The 24,267-nt window shown below is 42.2% G+C and overlaps 1 protein-coding gene across 2 annotated transcripts in view; it reads right to left on the bottom strand.

The window, feature by feature from the left end:
• The window catches only part of PDGFD (platelet derived growth factor D), a 228,385-nt gene that overhangs the window by 107,167 nt on the left and 96,951 nt on the right, over positions 1-24,267 (bottom strand). The window lies entirely within an intron of this gene.

The raw sequence follows: 24,267 nt of genomic DNA, 5'->3' as shown, positions 1-24,267 counted from the left end.
CTGGCTTGGGGACTACCTTCTGGGATCCGTCACTTGCTTGATCTTGGCCCCCCCTCCATTTCCCTTATCCAAAGATCACCGAACCTCATCCCAGGAAGGCTCTGGAGGCTGAAAGTGATTTCCAGATAACCCATGAAAGGAAACCTTTAGAGGCACTGTCCCATCAGATTACAGGGTGGGGTGGCTTGTCCAAACCAGATGATATTTTGCAGACTCCCTAGAAAAAGCCATCACTGTAGACCCTACCAAACATCTACACAAAACGATTTCAGATCAGCACTAACAATAATTTATATTAAGAGAAATATGCCTATTTTCCCAGATATTGTTTTCTTTGGGAAAGTTCTTAGAAATGGTGAGTCGGTTACACTCCAGTTGATTAATACTTACAAATGTCTGTTTTGGACAGTATAAAGGCTGATTTCCTCATATTTCATGTCTTCCCTTCCACTGGACTCCCCTAGAGTCATGCTCGCTGCAATCTGCCCCTGCAGGCCATTTTTGCCACATTTGAGAAAATGGATTTTTCTCCAGGAAGTCTGAAATAATGTCCTCTTTCCCCTGTATTCAAAGAAACCCTGGTCATAAAACAAAGGCCAGCAAGTAGACATTTTTTTTTTTTTTAAATTATGGTGCATCTTGGAAGCCTAGTGATTGTCACGGTGGGGCCAGTGGGGGGGTAGGAGCAGGCCGTGCTCTGGATCCCTAATACTCATTTCAACTATATCATCTTTTTTTGTTGTTGCTTTTTTTAAACAACAACAACAAACCTCTGCTTTATATATTAGGCTGCTACAGAATATTGTGGGAACAGAGGGTTTCCCTGTTAAAGTAACATGTGAAAACCTCTGAAGGAGAAGATGTCTGAGCCCTCATTCAGCAATATGATCCATTCGAACAACCCACGCTGCGTTACTCCTGGAAGAGACCGGACCCGTTATAATCTGTGGCTAAAACCCCTGACACAACGGGTCCAGGTGCCCGAGGCCATCAGACTCAGAGAGTGTTTCAGGGCAGTAACCCATCAAGACGGATATATGAGAGAAAGAAGGGTGCAAAGTCAAGAAACACATGTTCTGATTCTAGCTCTGCATTACTTGGGCAAATCAGGTCACATTTTACACAGCTCTGATTTCTTGTCTGTAAATTACTTGGGAGGGGAGAGCCGTTTTCAGGTTCCAAGACCATGTTACGATTGAGGGCATCCTTGCAGTTACTCTCTTTTCCCAACAAAATCTGAAGCCACTCAAAGCGTTCCCTAAAGGCTACAGGAAAAAAAAAAGTCCTTCCCTACCATCACCTTTCCCTACCATGCCTTTCTTGGTCTGCTTCTTTCTTTTTTTTTAATTTTATTTATTTGAGAGAGAGAGAGCACAAGAGGGGGGAGGGTCAGAGGGAGAAGCAGACTCCCTGCCGAGCAGGGAGCCCGATGCGGGACTCGATCCCGGGACCCCAGGATCATGACCTGAGCCGAAGGCAGTTGCTGAACCGAGTGAGCCACCCAGGCGCCCTCCTGGTCGTCTTCGTGGTGAGACTAACCATCTTATTTCTCTCTAGCGTCACTTCTCACCCTCCAGCCACCATTACTCTACCTCTCATGTTCTTCTTCCTCGTAGGTGCTCCCATGCTCACAAGCCCCAACCTTGTCTACATTCACAGCAAGGCTTATTACACTCACTAAACTGCTAAAAATGAGCAATGGACAGCCTCTTTTCTACTTTTGCTTCTAAGTACTCAGCAAATGGTAACTAACAAAACGAAGGAAGAAATCCAGAGTAAAGCCAGGGATAAGCAATTTAACGTCTGTCACTAGATGAAAACGGACCTGATAAATACAAGGATTCCTTCACAGATAAAAACATGCATGTTCCTCAGCAGTTTCTACCAGACTCTGTTTCCAGGCCCATTTATGGAAAACGCACATCTGATGTGCATAGTCCCATATGGGACTACTCGACATAAAAGTCTGATATAGAGCCGATCAGGATAGCTAACCCGTAAAAGCCAATCTAAAAAATCATCAGGTCTTTAAACTGAAAGATGATTTGCACCATCACAAATCCAAACATACACACCCTCCCTTCTCAGAAGAACATCCCTCCTAAAATAGCTACAGTGGTTCAGGACCAGTCTCAAGAATAATTCCTTGTTTCTGGTTTTGAGCTAAACTCTATTATTCCATAACTTCCAATAAACTTGTCTTCACTCTTCCTTCTTCCAAGAACATATTTAATTAATGTAATTTCTCTGGCATGAAATAATCCTTTTAATATATGAAATCAATGTCACTTGAGTATTCTCTTTTGTAAGCTCTCACTGGATTATTTAATTATTTCTCATAGCATAAGTTTGGAGTCACCTAAAAATTTCTGTCATGTTCCTTTGGACATATTCCAGCTTCTAAATATATCACTTGAGTAAATGGGTTGATAAGTTAAAAATAGTTTTATTGAACTGAAAAGTGACAATCTCAAAGAAAAATCAATAAACAGAGTGAATTAATTAAGCGATGTCCTTCCTAATTTTTAACATCATTGTCTTTCAAATCAGAAAATGTTTTAAAAATTAGTTTCATGGATTTAAATCTTGACTCAATCAAGTACACTTGAATAGATCCTAATCAATTAAATTTTAAATGGATTAGTTTTTAGGAAAAGGTAACATCTTTTGCATGCCTATCATGTAAATTAGGTGCTATGCAAAGTACCTTGCATGTATTACTGCCATTAATCCTCAGAATAAACCCTCAAAATGGTCACCATTAATCTCATTTAACAGATGAGAAATTCAAGGCTCAGAATGATGAAACATTCAAATACCCAGAGCTTCGTGTTTTTAAAACGTTTTCTTGACAATCTACGTTTTAGATTGTGACCCAATTTCACATCTCACACACACACACACACACAAACCAGTCTGTATCTCTGAAACAAAAAGATCCTCGAAATAACACGAAATGTTTTATCCGTTCCCAGTCTCTTACTTTGAAAAATTATATTTTTATTACTTAAGAAAATATATTAGACGTGTCCCGCTCATTGTTATCCAACCAACGTGTCCTGACCCACAATTTGGAAAAACCTGACTCATCAGATCAGATCACTGAGTTCAGATCTTTCTGATTTCAAATGCCAAGTTCTCTCCACTATTCAACCTTCTTTATGTGTCACAGTAGAGTCCTAACTACCAGTAAAAAATGTTACAAAATGTCGCTAATTGGATTCTTGCTACAGTATGCAACTAAACCATGTACAGAAGTTTCCATAAAATGGGTGAGACTTCAGTGTTCAGGGCCCTCCCCTGCTGAAATGAATGCCAATAAACAGCCCCACTGCTCTGTAAGTAAAACAAAAACAAAAACCTATGGAAATTACCTAAACACTGCAAGTAAAAATGACCCCAGAGAAGCAGCCAGCAGAGCACACACAACCATTATTTATTGAACACCTATGAATTGAGCACTGAGCCAAGTTGTTACAAGCGGGGAAATGAGTAAGTTACAGTTCCAGACCCGAAGGTGAGCACAGCCTGATAGGGCAGGGGAAAGACTTGTAACCAACTCAGGATGAAAAGGGTGCACATGGAATTAGTAATATGTTGGTGCAAACGAAGGAAGGGGTTTTAATTTGGGGTTATTATTAAAGTAAAAAGCCAGTAAAATGCACTTTCAATATGTCTACAATGACCACCACTGATGCTGGACAACAAAACATTCTCTCCTCCTAAAGTTCAGGTTTCTAATTTAGAACTTATAATATTTACTGTTGGGGATTATCTACTATTGGGAATTTACTACCTGGAAAATGATGAACAAATCTTCATTTTCTCTCTACCCATTAGTAATCAGGATACAGCATACCACATGATGAAAATGACCTAATGCTGTTAAAGATAATAAGGCCTTAAAAAAATCCATTAATCCCTTGATTTCTCCTCATGTCCATTTAAATGCCCATCTTACATGAAAGGAAATCACTACTGTCGATAAGCATGCATTTCAAGACTGTGGTAATGCATTCTGCCGCAGTTAAACCAGAAGGCTCATGTTTGAGATTTGTAGAACATACAGTCTCAACTTCTTTCTTACAATACCAGGTCATAAAGTTTCTCTTGTTCCTAGGGGAAAACCCACTCCCCCCCAAAGAAAAAAGAAATGGAGATCTCCATATATGAATTCACTTTCATTGTAGGGACTAAATGCAGCTTTTTTTTTTTTTTTTTTTTAGTTTATTTGAGAGAGAGGGAGCAAGAGAGAGAGCACCAGTAGGACAGAGGGAGGAGAAGCAGACCCCCCACTCAGTGGGGAGCCGATGCAGGGCTTGATCCCAGGACCCTGCGATCATGACCTCAGCTGAGGACAGACACAACCAACTGAGCCACCCGGGTGCTCTTAAACGGTGCCTTTTTAAGAGAACACTGCATTTATTTCAGAGGGCCCTTGCTGACATCCAACATTCCACAAAGAAAACCGTGAGTGAATGGTGGGAGAGTGATCTGGAACTCACACCAGGCGAGACCGCTGGGGAAGATGCCATTCAGTGCTAACATTCATAGTGGTTCTTTGAGGTTAACAAGAGCCTCGGAAACCAAAGAGGAACAAAGGTAAAGTAAGGGTAGAGAAGAAGGAAGGGATTAAAAAAATCCGAAAAATCTGTGCTTTTAAAACTAATTCTCTCTTGGTTTACCTGCTGTTTCATAAGGTGGGTGGGGACTGGGCTGAGATTAAGGATTAGCTCTTAGGGCCACAATACCTCATCCATCCTTGGCAAGTTATCTACAATGAAAATGTTTTCACATCCCGGCCTGAGTCCAACATGCTTTTGAACCCTGGCTTGTTCGCATGTCTGGGTCCACCTGTTAGAATCTCAGAATTTTAAGAGTCTGTGATCAGAAAAATGGGGTCTGCCATCCTGCTGTTTTCATGGATCCATTTAACAGGCTGCGGAGATGAGCCCACCTGTGGTGGCTTTGTCTCATTACCACACTGAATGTTTTCTGATGGTTTCTTTCTTTCTTTTTTTTTTCTGAGGAAAGACTTTTATGATGAATCCAGCTTTTCTATTTCTAATCAGTAAAGCTTATTTTATGAAATCCTTAGAAAAATCATGATAATTTCCTCCTGTGTTGAAGTCCATGCGAGACAACATGAGCAAAAGAAGGTGCGGAAGAAGTGTCTATTTTCCTACTGTTAATTGATATATTGATGCTGTATCCCAATAAAATAGACACTGATTACCAACATAAGCATATCCCAGGTAAAATAATCACTTAATGCCATCAAATCCTTACCCTACAACATGAGTCACTATTCTACAATCTCCCCCTACTAGCACTTCACTACAAGGACCTTGACATGGAGAGGAAAATTAATTTAAGGTTACATTAATTCACATAGTCTCCCTTCAAACCCATGTCGCGTCTAGGGATTTAATTTGTCTATCTGTCAGAAAGTATCAATGTTTCGCATTCATCGATGTCACTAAAAATTCAATATATTTTTTTCCAAGAGTCCAGTCACTGTCCTATGTCATGCAGAGAGACAAAAAAAAAAGTAAGTTGCCGTCTTAGCCTTTAAAAGTTAGAGGAGCTAGAAAAAAATACCAAGTAAATGGTTGCAAAATAATATTGAACACAGTGCTGAATCATGAAACACAGAATATGAGTTCAGGGGATGATCTCCTGTACCCTGAGATGCTAGCGACAACACAACAGGATCTCTTGGGCAAAATTTTCTTGAGCACCTACTATATGCCAGGCACTATTCAGGTGCTGGATTTGCAGCAACAATTTTCTGATGCTCAGCTGGTACTCTGATCTGTAGCCAGCCAAACAGGAGAATCTGTCCCCTCCTTAAAGATGGGTCATTCAGGGTTGCTTTGAGGTGACCCAGCTAACCAAGCCAGCTAGCCTGGGGCAGATTCTCAGGATAAACTTCAAGGCCAAGTCTGTGGTCTGTTTCTGCCTTGACCCACGGTGACACCGTGCTCAATTTCCTTCCTATTAGGGGCTTAGTCTTGGAGCAGGGTTTGACAACTGTAAACAAGTACTTCTCTCACAAGCTAATGAAAAGGCGTAGGGCTCACACAATGCATGAACAACCAGCAACACGGGCAGAAGAAGCTAACTATCGAGATGAGTCAATTTAATGGAACATTTGTTACACACTTAAAGTCCAGGGAATGAGAGCTGGAGTTGTCATGGACAATGAGATACGAACCAGATGGCAGTTATATAAATGTTGGCGGACTTTGCAAAACTGGAATGGGGCCCAAATTACCAACAAAAAAATCTAGTAAGTGTTGGGAATTTCTGAAGGGATAATAATCCTGTTCATAATCATATCTTTCATCTTTGGTATTTTATATGAGGTCAACAGTACCCGATCAAAAAATATAAAGAATGAATGAATAGAAAAGCCCTACATTTATTAACAAGCTGATACAGAGAAAGTGTGACTTTGTATTTTTTGTATAAAAATATGTAAGTATAATTGAATTATATATAGACAGATTATCTTTGTATAATTAGAATAAATAAATATATTCTGGGTTAATAACATGGTTGATATTTACATATACAGATTTAAATGTAAGTGATCTGAGAAATCAGTCCTTAAGGTGCTTTTAATCTGGTAAACCTGCTAACTGCTCCACTCTAAGGACAATTTAACTAGCGTTTGCAGGGGCCAAATCACTCCTGCCCTCAGTCCCAGGCAAACCAGAACAGTCAGTCACCCTACAAATGTTGGAAGTGGGTCTTCGATTTACGGCACACGAACGTACTGCGGGCACCTCCAGACAAGCTGCAGACTTAACAGGCCTGAAGGATCGATGACCCATGTTACCAGTATACGTCCAAATACATGTTGGATGTAGAACGTCCTGATCTATTTGTACAGGAGAAATACCCTTATTGGAACACATTCCTCAAATATGTCTGGACTGGAGAGATAATCATTTTAAAAATCACAGAAAGCCACAACTTAAAAGAAGTACTAAAGAATCTAGTGAAAGAACCCTGTACTTTTTTTCAAGAAAATCCAGAAGTTGACAAGGCTGCTTTAACTGTCAAGCCTTCCTAGAAGTGGTATGTATTTATAGTACACAATATGAAAATGAGATGAGTGGAAATTGATGTCAGAAAACGGGAGCACGGGGTCCTCAAAATAAATACTTCAAATAACAGTGAACTAGGATTATCCTGAAAAAGCACCAATAAAACAAAATTATGCCAGTGTTTATGCTTAGGATGGATTGAGTTCAAGTCTCAAAGTAAATCCCAGGTTTTGCACTTTAAGGGGCCCTCTGAACAGAGGAGCAGAAACTTCATAAAGGAACCCGAACGAAAAACGATGTCACCTCCGCATTTATTTGGGGTTGCCCCGGAGCCAGGAGAAGGGCAAGACGCAAGGAGGAGAGTGGAAGGTAGGTCTGCCCGCAGGGAAGCAGCAGAAGACAAGCGGGTTTCTGATAAGAAGCTGCTTACGGACGGCAAAGCATCCCACGCGCAGCAGCTCGGCTGAGTATCTGGTCGAGGAGTGCAAGAAACACGCGAGGGCCCCGACGCGGCAGAAAGCCTGGCAGAGCTGGGGGCTGGGAGGCAAGGGGAGGGAGGGCGGCCTGACAGTAACCCTGCCATGGAAGCCAAGGTCCGAGAAGGTTCTAAGGGAAAGAGGTCAACCACTAACGTACCAAATAACGTGAAGAAAGGCAAAAGGGCCAAGTGAGACTTTTACCTTCGCCACCAGAAGGACAATAAAGCCAGAGCGGCTTTCAGAGAATTGAGGGAGAGAAGCGGAAGACTTCAGGGCAGCCCGAAACATGTACACAAGGCAACTCTTGTTATCCATCGAGCCAGTTCTTCAATCCACCGTGTCATAACTTTCCTTCTGGCCTATCTCTTCAACAATGTAGAAGGAACCGATATTAAGAAAAACTGTCCATAAATATACTGGAGCCAGGGCTCCAAGCGTTAGTTACTCTATCAGCAACAGCTGTATGACGTTAGACCAACAGACGGGCAGTTAGACTAAAATAGAAGCAAAGATATTCTGCGTTCAATCACTGGCAACTGCCGCCCCTTGGGATCCAGAGCCGTAACTGACAGAGACCCGTCTCACGGCTATTCCACAGGCTCTCGGAGTTTCTGTCCCATTGGGCAAGGTCTCCACCGTCAGAGCCTCATTATGTAATGACTCTTAAGTGTCTGGCCTCAAAGTCTCTTCATTAATGCAAGTAACCAAATCAGTGCTTGGTCTTTTTCTCTAAGTGTTCAGTAACAAAGTTGTATGAAAAAATGCAAAAACCTGTCCAGGCCCCCAACTCTTCACAGGGATTCAAGTTAAATTGCTTTTCACAAGCCATTTTGCAAAAACTCCAAAAGAACAGTGGAAAATATGCTGTTCGATGCTTTATTTTTTGAAAGACACTCTACACATCTTTCGAGTTGTGGCTGATACTCTAAAGGCACATGTGGAAGTTTCAAATCCCCATCTGCACTGTCACTTTCGATGGCTCTGTGAAGGTCATCCCGCAACCACCTGAACAGTCTGGTAGGAAGTTCAGAGAAGAGGTGAACGGTTCGGCACCCTTTAGCTGAAATGCCAGGAAGACTAAGTGAAGGTGACCGGTCAGATGAAATGCATTATGTTCATTAACAGATGGCCAAAATGATTTACTAGTACATAGCTACGGTAAATCTGCTATATCTTTGACAGTGATTAAGAAGCACTGACTTATTTCAGTCTCCCAAGATACAGATGAATCATCTCGTACACATTTGTGAGAAGACAAACAGCTTCCTGGATTCCGTACGTAGAAGAGCCTTCAGTGAAAACTGGTGGCTATCGTAGGGAGGCAAATAAAGAAACCATGTTTAGTGTTAGAAGCCAGCTGAAGCAAATGTTTCCTGAAGAGCAGTGGGCCCCACACTGCAGAGAGGTTAGGAAGAGGGCTGAGAATTTGGGGCTCGATTTGGCAAGATGGAGGCAGTCACTGGCAGGAAGGATGTTGTGGGTGCAGCGGAGACAGAAGGGTGAGTCTGAGGAGGTCAAGGGGCCTGCTGGAGGGACGGAGATGGGGAGAGAGCTGGGACCAACAGCTCTCAGGACGGAATTCTTCCAGGAAAAGCTGAAACACACCTTCGTAGATGAAGGGGCCGTGAGGGCATCCGTCTTACTGTGGACGTCACTGAGTAGATCTACGTGTTGACGGAAATCATCCAGTGGGGGGAAGTAAGTGAAGAAATAGCGAGAACAAGGAAAACCTCAAGAAACAGTCCTTGCATGTGAGGCAGCGATGGGGCCTTCAGAGCAAGAATTCATGGCTCGTGGCAGAACACAGATGCAGACACGGGCTCGCAGCGCTGATGGTGGGAAGACAGCCAGCTAGCTCGATCTTCTATCGTCACAGGGACGTAAGGTGCAAGAGCACCAGCGAAGCGTGAGCGGAGGGCCTGGAGGGCCCAAAGACTGAGAGAACGAGACTCATTCTGGAGCAAGAAAGACTAGACTGAGTCGGAAAGGGGACTGAATTTCTGACCAGTCCTGGCGGCCCACTTAAGATTCCAGTGTCAGTATTTTATTACTTTTTTCATTATGTTCAGTTAGCCACTGTGTAGTACATCATTCGCTTTTGATGTAGTGTTCAGTGATTCATTAGCTGCATATCACACCCAGTGTGCGTCACAGCACGTGCCCTCCTCAATACCCATCACCCTGTTACCCCTCCCCCCACCCTCCTTCCCTCTGAAACCCCCAGATTGTCAGTTTCAGTATTTTAAATAAAACTAGCTCTGCTGGGGCTCCACGCTCAGTGGGAAAAACGGGGGCTGAGGATCGCACCAGAATGCCCCCAACTCTGAGACCCTCACTGTAGCTTCAGGTGTCCATCTATCAGGGGAAGCTTTCACAGATGGATAAACCATGCATCCACTTAATTCACCACCACCAATCCTCGCCCTCAGCCCCCAAAGCAGTTTTTAGGCTGAAAACAGGTTGTGAGCCAGGCAAAGTGAACAGAAGCTGGGCTTGCTATTTCCTCAGGCCTTAGAGGTACTAATAAGCAGTGGAACAGGGTGCAGATTAAAGCCAGGAAAAGGAACAGCCCGCACAGGGTGATCCAGAAGTGAAAAATCAGCTCTCCATTATTATGGAGACCACGGTCATTAACTCTCATAATCCTTACACAAAGCGGATGCCCAGGAGTGGGCGGGGGGGGGGGGGGGGGGGGGAGTTTGGTATTCAGGTATCCCCAGAATGGTAGTGAAGAGCATCTCACTACCATAAAATGAGAAAAATTAATTTTAATTGTATTGACCATAAGGCCTCCAACGTGAACTGAGAATTAGTTGACAAGGACAGGGCAGTTATTAAAGGCACTATAACAAATTCTACTCAGATGATCAGTGGGGTGCTCCAGGCACTGCTGTTCATGACCTTTCTAGCTGACACCTTCATTAATGATGTCTAAGAGGAGGGCCAGCATGGCACTGGATTTTCAGAAATGATTCTACCATAGGAGTTATTCCAAATGTAAGCTTCCAACATCACAGTAATAACTTGAGTAGAAATGAATACAAAGGTTCTTGGAAAGATGTAAAATTTAAGACAGGCAATTAGACTGAGATAACACCGATAGTTCTAGGTGAAAATCTTAAATAGTAGGATGGGGACAGTAGCAGACCATGCCACCCCCCCAAAGCTGCCACTCTGACATCCCAATTATTTTGAATTAAAGTTGCTTAAGAGACAAACCATGAGAGACGATGGACTCTGAGAAACAAACTGAGGGTTCTAGAGGGGAGGGGGGTGGGGGGATGGGTTAGCCTGGTGATGGGTATTAAAGAGGGCACGTACTGCATGGAGCACTGGGTGTTATGCACAAACAATGAATCATGGAACACGACATCAAAAAGTAATGCTGTAATGTATGGCGGTTAACATAATAAAATAAAATTAAAAAAAAAAAAGAGCAAGCCAGGGTGAGAAAAACCCTCTGACCCTCCTTCACCCCCCTGAAAGCAGGAACTAAATCTCCCACACAAAAGGCACCCTCCTTCTGCAAGCAGGGTAGAAGGCATCTCTACCACCAGAGATAGGGAACTTAAGGCTGAGAACTAAGAATAAATAAGCCTTGCTACTTCTTTCCTAATTTGCTGCCCAACGCCCAAACTTCTTTGTCTTGCCAAATCTTCACAGATTGATTGTTTTCTTGTCAAAAAGGTATAAAAGCTGCCTACTTTGGTCACTTCTTTGAGTCTCATATTTTTATGGGCTTCTATACATACCAAATTAAATTTGTTTTTCTTGTTAACTTGTCTTATATCTAATTATTAGATCAGTCAAAGGACTAGAAGGGAAATGGGAAAAAATTTCCTCCCCCGCAATGGTGATTCCTGGGGGGAGGGTCCCCAGTGATCACACAGTTCCCAAATGGTTTTATTAGTGACACGTCTTGAATAAAAACACCTGCCAGATATTATACACATGATGTTGTGTCTACAGAATGTAATCACATATATGCTTTTTTTTTGCTTTTTCAAAAAATTTAAGAAAATATTTTTGGCATACATTTTCAATTGGGGTAAAATTCACGTACCATAAAGTTAACCATTTTGAAGTGAACAATTCAGTGGCCATGAACAAAGTCATAATGTGGTGCCACCACCACTCCATCTGTTCCAAAACGTTGTCATCACCCCAAAAGAAAACCGTGTACCCACTAGGCAGTTACTCTGCGCACCCCTGCCATCATCTTCCTAGTCACGGGCAACCCCCAATCTGTGCTTTGTCTTTATGGATCTATGGATTCTGTATATTTCATCTAAACAGAATCATACAATATGTGGCCATTTGTGTCTGGCTTCATTCACTTAGCATAAGGTTCTGAAGCATGCGTCAGTACCTCACTCCTTTCTGTGGCCAAAGCCAACGTGCTTTTCTCTGGGTCTGTTTTTTCATAAATGTATATCTTAAAGTTTGTGGTCATTTTATTTACTCAATTTAAATGAGATGGCAATTCATGCCTGCAGAAACTAATCGTTTCCCAAAGAGCTTTTAGAATGCAATTAGCTTATTACAAAAATGCTCCAGATGGGTCTACCCCATTCCTATGAAAACGTGTTAAATAGCTGTAAGATCTATGAATTGAAGATAAATTATTTATATCTTTCAACATAATTGTAGTCATCTATAAAATTAAATTGCAGCCACATAAAAATAAACTTTTTTTGGTGACAAATCAGTTATGTAGTTTGCAATAGAAGGTACAGAACGAGAAGCCCATATATTCAACAAGGCAGGATTTTATAAATACTTGCATAATCCAGAGAAATCGAACTAGATATGATGCTGAGACACAAAACAACACATGCTCAATGTAAAATTTGATCAATCCGTAAAATTGGATGAAGCAATGGCCCTGAATTCCGGAGGCCTCCAAACAGCAGGGCAATCTTGGCTGTGACGATACTGCCATGTAGCAGAGATAAACGAGATTTACGGTGTGTAGCCAGAGGCAGAACCGAGACATTTACAAAGGGCGAAGATTCATGATCACAGAAGAGGCAGGGAGGCCAGCATAAGAGGAGGTATGATGCTTTTCATGAGCTCAACTTGCTAGGAGCCCACAGTGCCTACTGTTCCAACAGCGAGAGCCAGACAGGTGGTCCTCAGGGAGCTCTGCAGCAAACACCCCAGCCGCAAACACCACCACACATGGATGGCGTGTTTACTTCACCAGTGGATTTTCACGGTTGGGCAACGATTACTAGAAAGGAGGAAGTCTCCTGTTTCTGGGAAATATGGCTGGTAAAATGGCAGCCACATTTTTGCACAATATCCCCCGTAGTTTGCTTGTTCAGTACTGTCATCCTCACATTCACTGTTGACCTTCAGCATTGGTGGTGTTCTAACTTCTTAATTCTACTGGATGTTGGTCGAAGAGTGAGGAAATCATCTACTCTCCCCATTAAATCATTTAAAAGAAATGGGTCAACCGTAACAAGAAAGTAGGCAAAAGTCTCAAGCAGGCAACACAAAAACAGATGAGAACAAAGTAAGAAATGTGAACTAATGTTCAGTCGCATTAGAAATAAAATAAACACACGGGCAATGAAATATCACTGGTAACAGGGGGCTGGCCAAGTCTTTGGATAAAGTACTTGGAGTCGAAACGGAGAGAAGGGAATTCAGACAGTGACGGATACCCAGGAGCACAGGAGAATATGCAGGGACAGGGGGTGTGCAGAACGTCCTTTAGTTGCTTCGTGCTGGCTGGGGGCAGGGCAGAGGGACAGTGGGCGCTCACATGGCTTCACTTGGGAGATACGTGGAGACACTCAAATGCGAAGGAAGCCACCAGTAGAAGTTAGAGACAGACGGGAAAGAAGGGGCAGCAGAGCAAGAATCCTGGAGAGGGGCAGGTTCCAGAGAAAGCACAGGTGGAGTCTGGTGGGTCGGGCAAAGGGAAGGCGGGGCCCCAGGTGCAGCAAGGACCTTACTGTCCCCACAGCCCACGTTTCACCCTTGAACTCAGAACCACAACAGGAATCTCTTAGAAAACGTTATGCAAATAGCATGTGGCCCTATAAAAGTTTATTTTTTTAAAGATTTTATTTATCTATTTGAGAGAGAGAGAGAGCACAAGCGGGGGGGGGGGGGCGGCAGGCAGAGGGAGAAGCAGGCTTTCCGCCGAGCAGGGAGCCCGAGGCGGGGCTCAACCCCAGGACCCTGGGATCATGACCTGAGCCGAAGGCAGATGCTTAACGAATGAGCCACCCAGGCGCCCCCAAATTTTATTTATTTTAATTTAAAATTTTTAATAGAAACACTACCTGCTACTACTCCCGGATTTTTATGCATATGTCATATCTGTTCAAAAGCAAATTCTCTGACAGGAAAAAGGATGCCCTACTCCACTGTAACACAACACAGCAATTCATTTCAAAGAATTCACAATAAGGAATTAACATATATACCACATACTATTTAACATATAAATAACATATACATTCAAGTTTAACACATACACACAAAGAGTCTGGCAAGTAGAGTCAGATTCAAGACCAGGTATTTATCAGAAAGAATACAGATTTTAGCGTCAACAGAGACATGGGTTTGAATCCTGGCTCTTCTCAATTTCTAGCTCATTCTTTCTGTTTTGTTTTAATATTCTTAAAATTTATTTTTTACAGAGAGAGAGTGCACACGTGTGCAAATATGAATGGTGGGGAGTAGAGGGGCAGAGGGAGAGGGAGAGAGAATCTCAAGCACACTCCCTGCTGAGCACAGAGCCTAATGTGGGGCTTGATCCCACGACCCTGAGATCATGACCTGAGCTGAAATCAAGAGTCAGACACTTAAGTGACTGAGCCACCAGGTGCCCCAGTTTCTTGCTCATTCTTATTCACTGCTGCATGTTTGACATTTGGGATAGTGTTTGGCTTAATAAATATTTGCAGAAGGAATAAATGAATAAAGGGTTTTCTGACTTGAGATTTGGGTCCCTTATCTGTAAATGGAACTAATAATGCTCCTTACTCAAGTGTGTTACAAGGAATAGAAATAACAGATTAATGTGGTAATACAGAGTCCAGCACTTAGTTGGAGCTGTGTGGTAAGTACCAACCTTTCATAGTAAAAGTAAAAAAAAAAAAAAAAAATCATAACTCTTTGAAGAATTAAGAGAAAGTTTCAATAAATCAGAAATTTATCTTTCTTAAAATCTGAAATTCATCTTTAGTGTGATCAGTTTGAAATAGTTTTTACTTGGAGAAATGTTTCCAGAGTTTTTACTGAAGTGACCTACTAGATATCGATGTGTTATTTCCCCAGTGTGAGTCTTTTGAATGTGCTTAACTACAATGATCCAACGTGCTACAGAAATGACGATGGAAGCACCATCATAATAGAACCGTTGCCATAGAAATGGTATTTCTCCACTTCGCTCTCTTCATTTGGATGTATTTCCTTCATATGAGAGTAAGAAAAAACACTCACACAAATAAAACACTGAAAGCAATTTCTATTTCTCGCTTAAATTTTTCTTTTTTTTGCCTTTGAAAATAACATGCCTAATAAAACATAAAATCAACAAGCAGAAGCCGAATATTCCTCCCCACCTCAAAGTTAAAAGATGAATCTACGACATGGACATAAAATGGGCAAAAACTCTGTGACCCTAAAACTGATCATAAGTTTTACCTATAAAAAAAATCTATCAAACAACAAAGGTTCTAAAAACATAGAATAGAAAAGAGAGAGTTATCCATACACATATCAGATTATCTACAAACATAAAACCATCATATATCCAAATTGTTTCTTTTCTATATTCTTTACCCATGTAGTATATGGCTGGATATTTACTATGAAACTTGCCCTTATATGCACACATCTTTGTCTGGACATTTGTAGTGGGCTGTGGAGTGTCCAGGAAGAGGTACCTTCAAGTCCTAACCCTCCATAACTGGGAACGTGGCTTTATTCAGAAAGAGGGTCTTTGCAGATGGATTTAAGTTAACGGTTTTCGGATTAGGTCATCCTGGATTTAGGATGTCCTTATAAGAGAAAGGAACAAAAGTTCAAGGACACAGAGATGCAGAGAGGAAGGCCAGGTGAAGAGAGGCAGGGACGGGAACAGAGCAGCTACAAGCTAGGGAATATCGAGGATGCTGGGGGGCCACCAGGAGCTGAGAGACAGGCCTGGAAAGGAATTCTCTCTGAGCCCCTGAAAGGAACCAGCCTCGCCGACATTTTGACTTTGAACCTCTGGCCTCCACAAGTGTGAGGACATACGTTTCTCAGTTGTTTTAGACCACCAAGTCTGTGGTGATTTGTTACAGCAGACCCAGGAAGCTAACCCAGCATTCAACAGGAAAGGTGGGTGAAGGAAAGGGAACTTGGTGAAGCGGTAAGCACTCTGCGTTTAAGCACATTTAATCTCATTAAACCTTCGGGGAAAAATGCCCCCTTTGACAGGGGAAGAATTTCAGGATGAGAGAAGGGATATTCTCTAACATTATCACCACTCTTAGATCCCAAGAGAATACTAGTTTTGATTAATTATGGATTAGAGTGAAAATATTTTTGTTGAGGGGTGTTGTAACCATGACATGCTTTAGTAAACACATTCTTTATTAGCATGACAGTCGCTTCTAAGTAAACTCATCAAAAACTGCATTTTAGGACAACAGTTTCTTTCTATATTTATATTTTAGTAAGTTTAAAACAACTCTCAAAATCAACTGCCTTTTTAATGTACTAGCATAAACATCTGGAAATTAAATTTTGAAAATATTCCACATCAAAAAACACAAAGTTCTTACAAATGAATCTAATGAGATATGTACAAGACTTGTATGCAGAAAACTACACAACATTGATTTAAAAAAATAAAGAACTCAATACTGTTAAAATGTCAATTTCTCATAATTTCATATGTAGAATCAAAGTAATTCCAATCAAAACTCAGCAGCATTTTTTTAAAAATTATTATTGTTAAAACTGACAATCTGGCAGCACTTAGGTGGCTCAGTCCATTAAGTGTCTGACTCTTGATTCTGGCTCAGGTCATGATCTCAGGGTGGTGAGATCAAGCCCCGCACTGGACTCTGCACTGAGCAGGGAGTCTGCTTGAGGATTCTCTCTCTTTGTCCTTCCCCGCCATTCTCTCTCTCAAATAAATAAATCTTAAAAAAACTGACAATATGATTCTACATAAAGGGCCTAGAAAAATCTTAAAATAATTTGGAAAAAAAAAGCTGGAAATTACACAATACATGATTTCAAGACCAAGCTGCCGTAATCAAGATAATTTGGTATTAGCATATAGACAGCCATATACATGTATAGGACACAATGCAGAGTCCAGAAATAGACCCATACATATATGGTCAGTTGATTTTCAACCCATTCATATATGGTCAAAATAATCCAATGAAGAAGACAAGTATTTTCAACAAGTGGTACTGGAACCAAAAGGCATCCATACATAAAAAAAAAAAAAAAAAAAAAAGACTCAAAATAGATCATAGACCTAAATGTAAAGCCTATAAAACTTCTGGAAGAAAACACAGGAGAAAATTTTCATGACAGAGATTAGGTAAAGACTTCTTAGATAGAACACAAAAAGCATGAACCATAAAAGAAAAAAATGGATAAACTGGACCTCACCAAAGTTAAAAACTCTCTGAAAAACACTCCAAGAAACAGAAAAGAGAAACCTCAGACTGGGAGAAATTATCTGCAAAATGTGTATCTGATAAATATACATATATATAGTAATATTATATATAAATATATATACACACATATATATACAACTTCCACAATTTAATGGTAAGAAGAACCCAATACAAGATGAGCAAAAGATGGAAAACCACAGTTACCTAAAGAGGAGGTATGAAAAGATGCTCAACATTATTAGTCATTAGGGAAATGCAAATAAAACCACAGTGAGATATCAAGACACATATACTAGAGTGGCTAAAATTATACACCATGAGCAACTGACAACACTGAGTGCTGGCAAAGCTGTGGGGCATCTAGAACTCACACACTGTTGGCAGGTGCGCACAAAGGAGGGGCCATCTTGGAAAATTATGGTTTGGAAGTTTCACATAAACAGATACTTACCACACTTGTAGGTATTTATACCAAAGGGATGACATCACAGAGACGTACACAACTATTGACAGTTCAGAGCAGTTTTGTCCATAATAGCCCACAAGCCCTCGGATGGATTAGCGAATTATAGAATTTCCATACAATGGAAGACCACTCAGCAATAAAAATGAATAAACAAGAGACACATTCAACAACACAGAGCGGTCTGTAAAGCACGTGCTAAACGAAAAAGTCCAGACACAAAGGCTACACACTGCATCATCCCACCTATATGATATTTATTAAAAGGCAAAACTACAAAGATAGGACGGCATACCAAGGATTGCCAGAACATGGAGGCTGAAGAAGGGACTGACTACGGAGAAACTCCAGGGAACATTTTCAGCGATGGAAACATTATCTTGATTGTGCTCGTGGTTATGCAACCGTTGACATTTGTCAAAACTTGACCTGTACACCTGAAAATGGTGAATTTTACTAGGTGCAAGCTATACCTCAATACATCTGCCTAAAAAATATATATATATTTCAATGATCAATTGGGAGAGTTTGGAGGTAGGGAGATTCAGAGTAACTGTAGAACAGTGTTTGTCCTTCTGAAGTTTCATTAACCCAGATGTGCTCTTCAAAAGCCTGACATCGCCAAGCAAATATAAACCCTAAACATTCCTAAACAGATATAATTTTTATATGTATCTTCTACTAAAAAATAAACACTTTTTTTTTTAAGATTTATTTATTTATTTTAGAGAGAGAAAGAGCCTGTGTGCGGAGGGAGAGAATCTCAAGCAGAGGCCCCGCTGAGTGTGGAGCCTGACGCGGGGCTCAAACTCACGACCCTGAGATCATGACCTGAGCTGAAATCAAGAGTTGGATGCTTAACCAACTGAGCCACTCAGATGCCCGCCCCCCAAAATAAACACTTTTTAAATGTAACTGTCAGCACTATCATTACTACCTGATTTTTAAATATCTTTCCTTGTCCATTGTTTTGAAAAACTAAGCACAAAAGAACCTCTTTACAAGTGAAACATCCCTCCCACAGGTGAAAAGAGCCCATAAAGTTTTATATCTCCACTGTTGCAATATTATTATTATTTTAAGATCACTTAATTCAAATCTAGTTGAATTGAGTGAGATTTTCCAATTTATATTGTAAAAATTCCCACTTTGGAGCCGTTTCCAGTATATGCATTTTTTTTCCTCTGAGACCTTGTCTGCCTAAGGGACTACAACTAATTTCTCAGACGGCTGACAGCCTTCTTCCTGACAACTCTGCTGCAATTTCTCCCCTGTTCTCCAGGGCATCTAATTCATTTCCAGGATAGCACCCCTCTGACACATATTTATCTCCAACTACAATGCCAACAGCAATTTTAGTTTATTTATCATTACTTGCCCAACTCTTAGCAAAGTGCCTCATACCTAGACTGCATTAAATATAAGACTGCTATGGAAATAAATCATTTTCAACATCAGCTGTCATTTCTCTGAATGGGAGATTTCGTCCCTGCAGGAGACTGGTCTAAATGGGTGGCAGGTAGCCCCAGGAGAGACTTCAGAATGAAATGGCACTTTTGAAGGGCAGCAGACTAAATCTTAATTTGGTTTCGCTTGCCCGCCATTTGGGTATTTTCATCAAGGCATTGTGTCATCCCCAATGACACACTAATGGGGGTCGCTTCAGAAACATGCAGCGTTCCCTCTGCAAAGACTACACAGACCCACTGTGTTGTAGATCTCATTCTGACTGTGTCTTGGACCAACCTTCATGTCTAGACCAGGGTTTTGCCCAGATAGGCTCCAGGTGTCCACGTGAGTGTGGCTCTGCAACTGTAGCTTTCAGACCCCACCCAGGCAGGTGGACTGTCTTCTGATGCTAATTCAGACCTATTTACACTGCTCATGCTTCAAGTCTGCAAAGGTCCCTAACCAAGGGGAATTCGGAGGGCTACCTATAGCAGGGAGTCCTATACACACTTCTGCAAGTCCAGCTTTAGAGCAGAGTGATAAATACTTCATATTTATTAGATGAATCAACAAACCTACTATGTGCCAGGTCTGTTTCAGGGACCACATCTCCCAGATGGTATGTTCGGGTGTGCATATTTGATATGTTTTAAATTAAGTTTTCTGGTATTTTCTTGCTTCAGGTAGTTACAACCTGAATATCAACGTGCTGGAGTTCAAGTAGGTCCAGACCTCTCCTATCTTTGTATGATTTAGGGTTGTGCACCCCTCTATGTTCTGTTCACGTACTTTGCTGCGTTTCCCAGAATGACTCCTAAGTGAGATACCATCCTCTTTAATCAAAGCTAAGCTTTTCTAAAGCAAGAGAAGGGGAAATAAGAAGATTTTCCATGACATTCTATTTGGACCTGGGGAATAAAGGCAGGCATCTGCTGGCTCCATCCTCATCTGGGACGGTCTCCCTATTCCCCGACAGCTCCCAAGGCTGCTCTCTGTCACCCGGGAACCAACGCCTTCACCCAGCCTTCACCCAGCATTCTGGCTGGAACCTTGGCCAGCTCTTCCGGGGATGCTTCTCAACCCTGCTCTTCTTGGCCACGGAAAAGGCAAACTCCTCCATCTGTCCTTGCCTCGTCTGTCATCCAATCTGGTTCTGTGCATCCTTTCTCCTGGACTCTGTCTAATAAAAAAGGCTTTTCTGATTTCAAATAAAGCATGAGAAACTGCATGATCGATGTATCAACTATGAAAATTATTATTATTATTATTTTGGTTACATTGCCAAAATATCCAGGTGGCAGCTCAGCACCTCGGAATATCTTAGAAATAATTACGTATATTAATTAAATATGCTTATCCACCCACTTAAATCCTCAAATTACTGCAGCACTAACCAGCTGAGAATCAACATACAAAGAGAACACGTTATGTTACTACAAACATCCTCTAAATGGTACGATAAAAAAAAAAAAGTAAATTCAAACCTACTTTCTGGGCACGAAGGGGCATACTGGAAAATTCATATTAAGGGGAAAAAACAAAAATGTCTTCAATCAGATTAATTACCATTATCCACATCAGATATGCTAATGAATTCGCTCATTAGATATGCAGTCTTCTCTAGAGATACAAATATAGAGTATCTAGCAGAGCTATTAATTTGCTGTCCCCCATATTCTTGCAAAACTTTGTGAACATCCGTCATCCTTACACAACAACGACAACAAAAAAAGACAAAACCCCTCTAATTTCAAACCTCTGTATATTTGGGTTATATAAATACTTTATGAGGAGCTTCCCCAGAGACCCAGCAAACTAGGGCAGTTGCCCCAGGCTCTAAGCTTTGAAAAGGACTAACAGACATTCATTCAATTATGCTGCCAAATATCAGAGAAAGAAGGTGGAGTGTGGGGGCTGGGCTGTTGGTCAAGGAAGGTAGTTTTGTCCTACAGGGAAAGATCTCGAGGGCTTTCCACAGATACATGCCCTCAGGACACAGACTCCAGCATCATCTGCAACATTAACTAAGACAGGACGCCTCTCAGCAGGTCTTTAGCGACGTGTCGTTAAGTGTGTGTGTGTAGGTGTGTTTGTGTGCACGTGTGTGCACATGCATGTGAGGGGGGCAGTGAGGGGGGGAGAGAGAGAGGATAGATATGTATATTTGCTAAACCTGGCCCCGTCCCAAATTCTGATGTCTCAAAGGGCAGAGGAGGAGGGGGCAGGAGGACCGACGCAGGGAGGGAGAGCGATGGAGAAAGCAGCAGTTCAGAACATGTGGGTCACTTGCTCAGAACTTCACGGTCAGCGGTGCAGCCTGCATTTGGGGTCTAAGCTGCTGGGCTTCAAAGCCTTCACTGTGAACCTACCCTGTGCATGCCATGACTTTGGGATTTCCAACATGAAATCAGTGAATATAAGCACAAGTACATTCCTAACACCCAAAATACACCTTTCCTGGATGAGTTTGCTGTGTGCTCAGAAGACAGAACAGTGTTGACTTTACCACGTGTCCTTCCCCACAGAGCACTCCTCCCAGATACTACCTAGAACGGACCGTGTTGATGCGCTGGATTTATTCATTCAATCACCACGTGGTAAACACCTTGACTGGGCTTCAAGGCCACCCAGTGGAAGTGCGGATGAACACACTCTATGAATTATACTTCCAAGCATTCTGTACACAGACACCCAAAGCCCCTGAGCAGGACACAAGGACGGAACGAGTCGCCATGCCAGGCGGGAGGTGCATTCCTGATACCTTCACAGACAGGGACACGGGATCAGAACGGCCACACCGAACCCGGACAGGACAGGCACGGCGCGGTCTACGACGGAGCTTTCATTTCCAAGAAAGTATATTGGATTTTGATGAGCTTAGAAGATTGTATTTATAAAGTAAAAGACGCAAAGGAAAAAAGATCCAGGTAAAAGAGAAGTGACGTGGGGGGGCGGAGCAAGACGGCGGAGGAGCAGGAGACCTGGATTCCGTCTGGTCTCGGGAATTCAGCTGAATAGGGATCCAACCATTCTGAACACCTACGAACTCAACAGGAGATCGAAGAGGAGAGTAGCGACAACTCTCTGAACAGAGAAGCGACCACTTTCTGGAAGGTAGGACGTGCGGAGAAGTGAACCCGAGGCGATATTCGGGAGGATAGACGGCGGGGGAGGGGCCTCCGTGGGCAGCTTCTGGCAAGTGCTAGAGCCGCGGAGCACAACATCGGACCTTTTAGAAGTCGGCTCCGCGGAGGGACGTCGCTCCAGTGGCCAAGCGGGGGGTGGAACCCTGGCGGGACAGTGTGGTCTCAGGACCCTCGGGGTCACAGAGAGACCGGGGGAGCCTGAGCGCGGCAGAGCTCCCAGGGATCAGAGCGGGGAAGCCAGCTGCAGAGACGGAGCCGAGGCGCGGGCTCTCAGCTCGGGGTGGCCATAGACTGTGATCCGCGGCCCAGTCGGGCCACTGCTCCCCCAGCAGGGACCCAACAAGCGGCAGATCCGGGGGGACTCCCCTTCCTCCCCCGGGAGGAGCGGCGCGGGAGCACACCGCAGGGATCTGCTGGGTTTGGAGACTCCACACGGGGTCGGGGGCCAGAGATAGAAACGCTCGGTCACAGGCCGGGTGAGCACGGAGTGCGGCCGGAGACCGGGGAGACGGGAGTGACTGCTTTTCTCTGGAGGCGCACTGAGGGGGGCCCCGAGTTGTCAGCTCCTCCGGGTGGAGATTGGGAGGCCACCATTTTCACTCTCGTCCTCCAAAGCTGTACCGAGAGCTTGCAGGGAACAAAAGCTCCTGAGAGCAAACCCGAGCAGCTTGCTTAGCCCGGACCGACAAGGGCGGGGCAATTCAGCCTCCGGCGAAGACATTTGGGAACCACAGCAACAGGCCCCTCCCCCAGAAGATCAGCACGAACAGCCAGCGAGCCAAGACCAAGTTTACCGATCAAGGAGAACGGGAGAACTCCAGCGCTAGGGGAATACTGCACATAGAATTCATGGCTTTTTTCAACATGATTCATTAGTTTTTCAAAGTTAATTATTTTAACTGTTTTCTTTCTTTTTTTGCATTTTTCTTTTTCCCTTTTTCAACCAACATCTTATCAATCCCTTTTTTAAAAAAACTTTTTATTTTTCATTTTTAGAGTCATATTTTGTCCCTTCATAGTAGTTACCCTTATTTTTGGCATATATATATGTTGTTCTCTCTTTAAAATTTTGAGATACAGTTTCTTCTAACAGATCAAAATATACCCTAAGTCACTAGTGTACAGCTTTGTTCTAGTCTCCTGCCTGATCACATTCTCTCCCTTTTTTTTTTTTTAAATCTTCTTTCTTTTTTCAAACAACTTCTTATCAATTCCTTTTATAAAATCTTTTATAATTTTCATCTTTACAGTCATCTTCCATCCCTTCATTGTATCAACCCTTATTTTGTACAAATATAACTCTTTCTTCCTTTAAAATTTTAGGAGGCACTTTCTTCTAACAGACCAAAATACACCCAAAATCTAGTGTGTGGCACTGATCTATGCACTAGCCTGATCATATTTGATCATATTCTGTTTTTTTTGTTTTGTTCTGTTTTAGTTTGTTTCTATCTTTTTCTTTTTCTTTTTTTTTCCCTCTTTTTTCTTTCTTTCCCTTTCTTTTCCCCTGGTTTCAGGTCTTTTCTGATTTGTATAGAGTATATTTGCTGATGACATTGTTAACCTGTTAGCATTGTGTTCTCTCATTCATCTATTCTCCTCTGGACAAAATGACAAGATGAAAGAAATCACCTCAGCAAAAAGAACAAGAGGTAGTACCCTCTGCCAGGGACCTATTCAATACGGACATGAGTACGATGTCGGACCTAGAGTTCAGAATCATGACTTTAAAGACACTAGCTAGGCTTGAAAACAGCGTGGAAGTTATTAGAGAAGCCCTTTCTGGAGAAATAAAAGAACTAAAATCTAACCAAGTCAAAATCAAAAAGGCTATTAATGAGGTACAATCAAAAATGGGGGCACTAACTGCTAGGATAAATGAGGCAGAAGAGAGAATCAGCAATATAGAATACCAAATGATGGAAAATAAAGAAGCTGAGAAAAAGAGAGATAAACAACTACTGGATCACGAGGGCAGAATTCGAGAGATAAGCGATACGATAAGACGAAATAACATTAGAATAA

The sequence above is a fragment of the Eumetopias jubatus genome, unplaced genomic scaffold (assembly GCF_037043125.1).
Source record: "Eumetopias jubatus isolate StellerSeaLion01/CBP00866 unplaced genomic scaffold, mEumJub1_p1.0 scaffold_13, whole genome shotgun sequence".
Classification (NCBI taxonomy): domain Eukaryota; kingdom Metazoa; phylum Chordata; class Mammalia; order Carnivora; family Otariidae; genus Eumetopias; species Eumetopias jubatus.
This window is presented reverse-complemented; position numbering and strand designations above follow the sequence as displayed.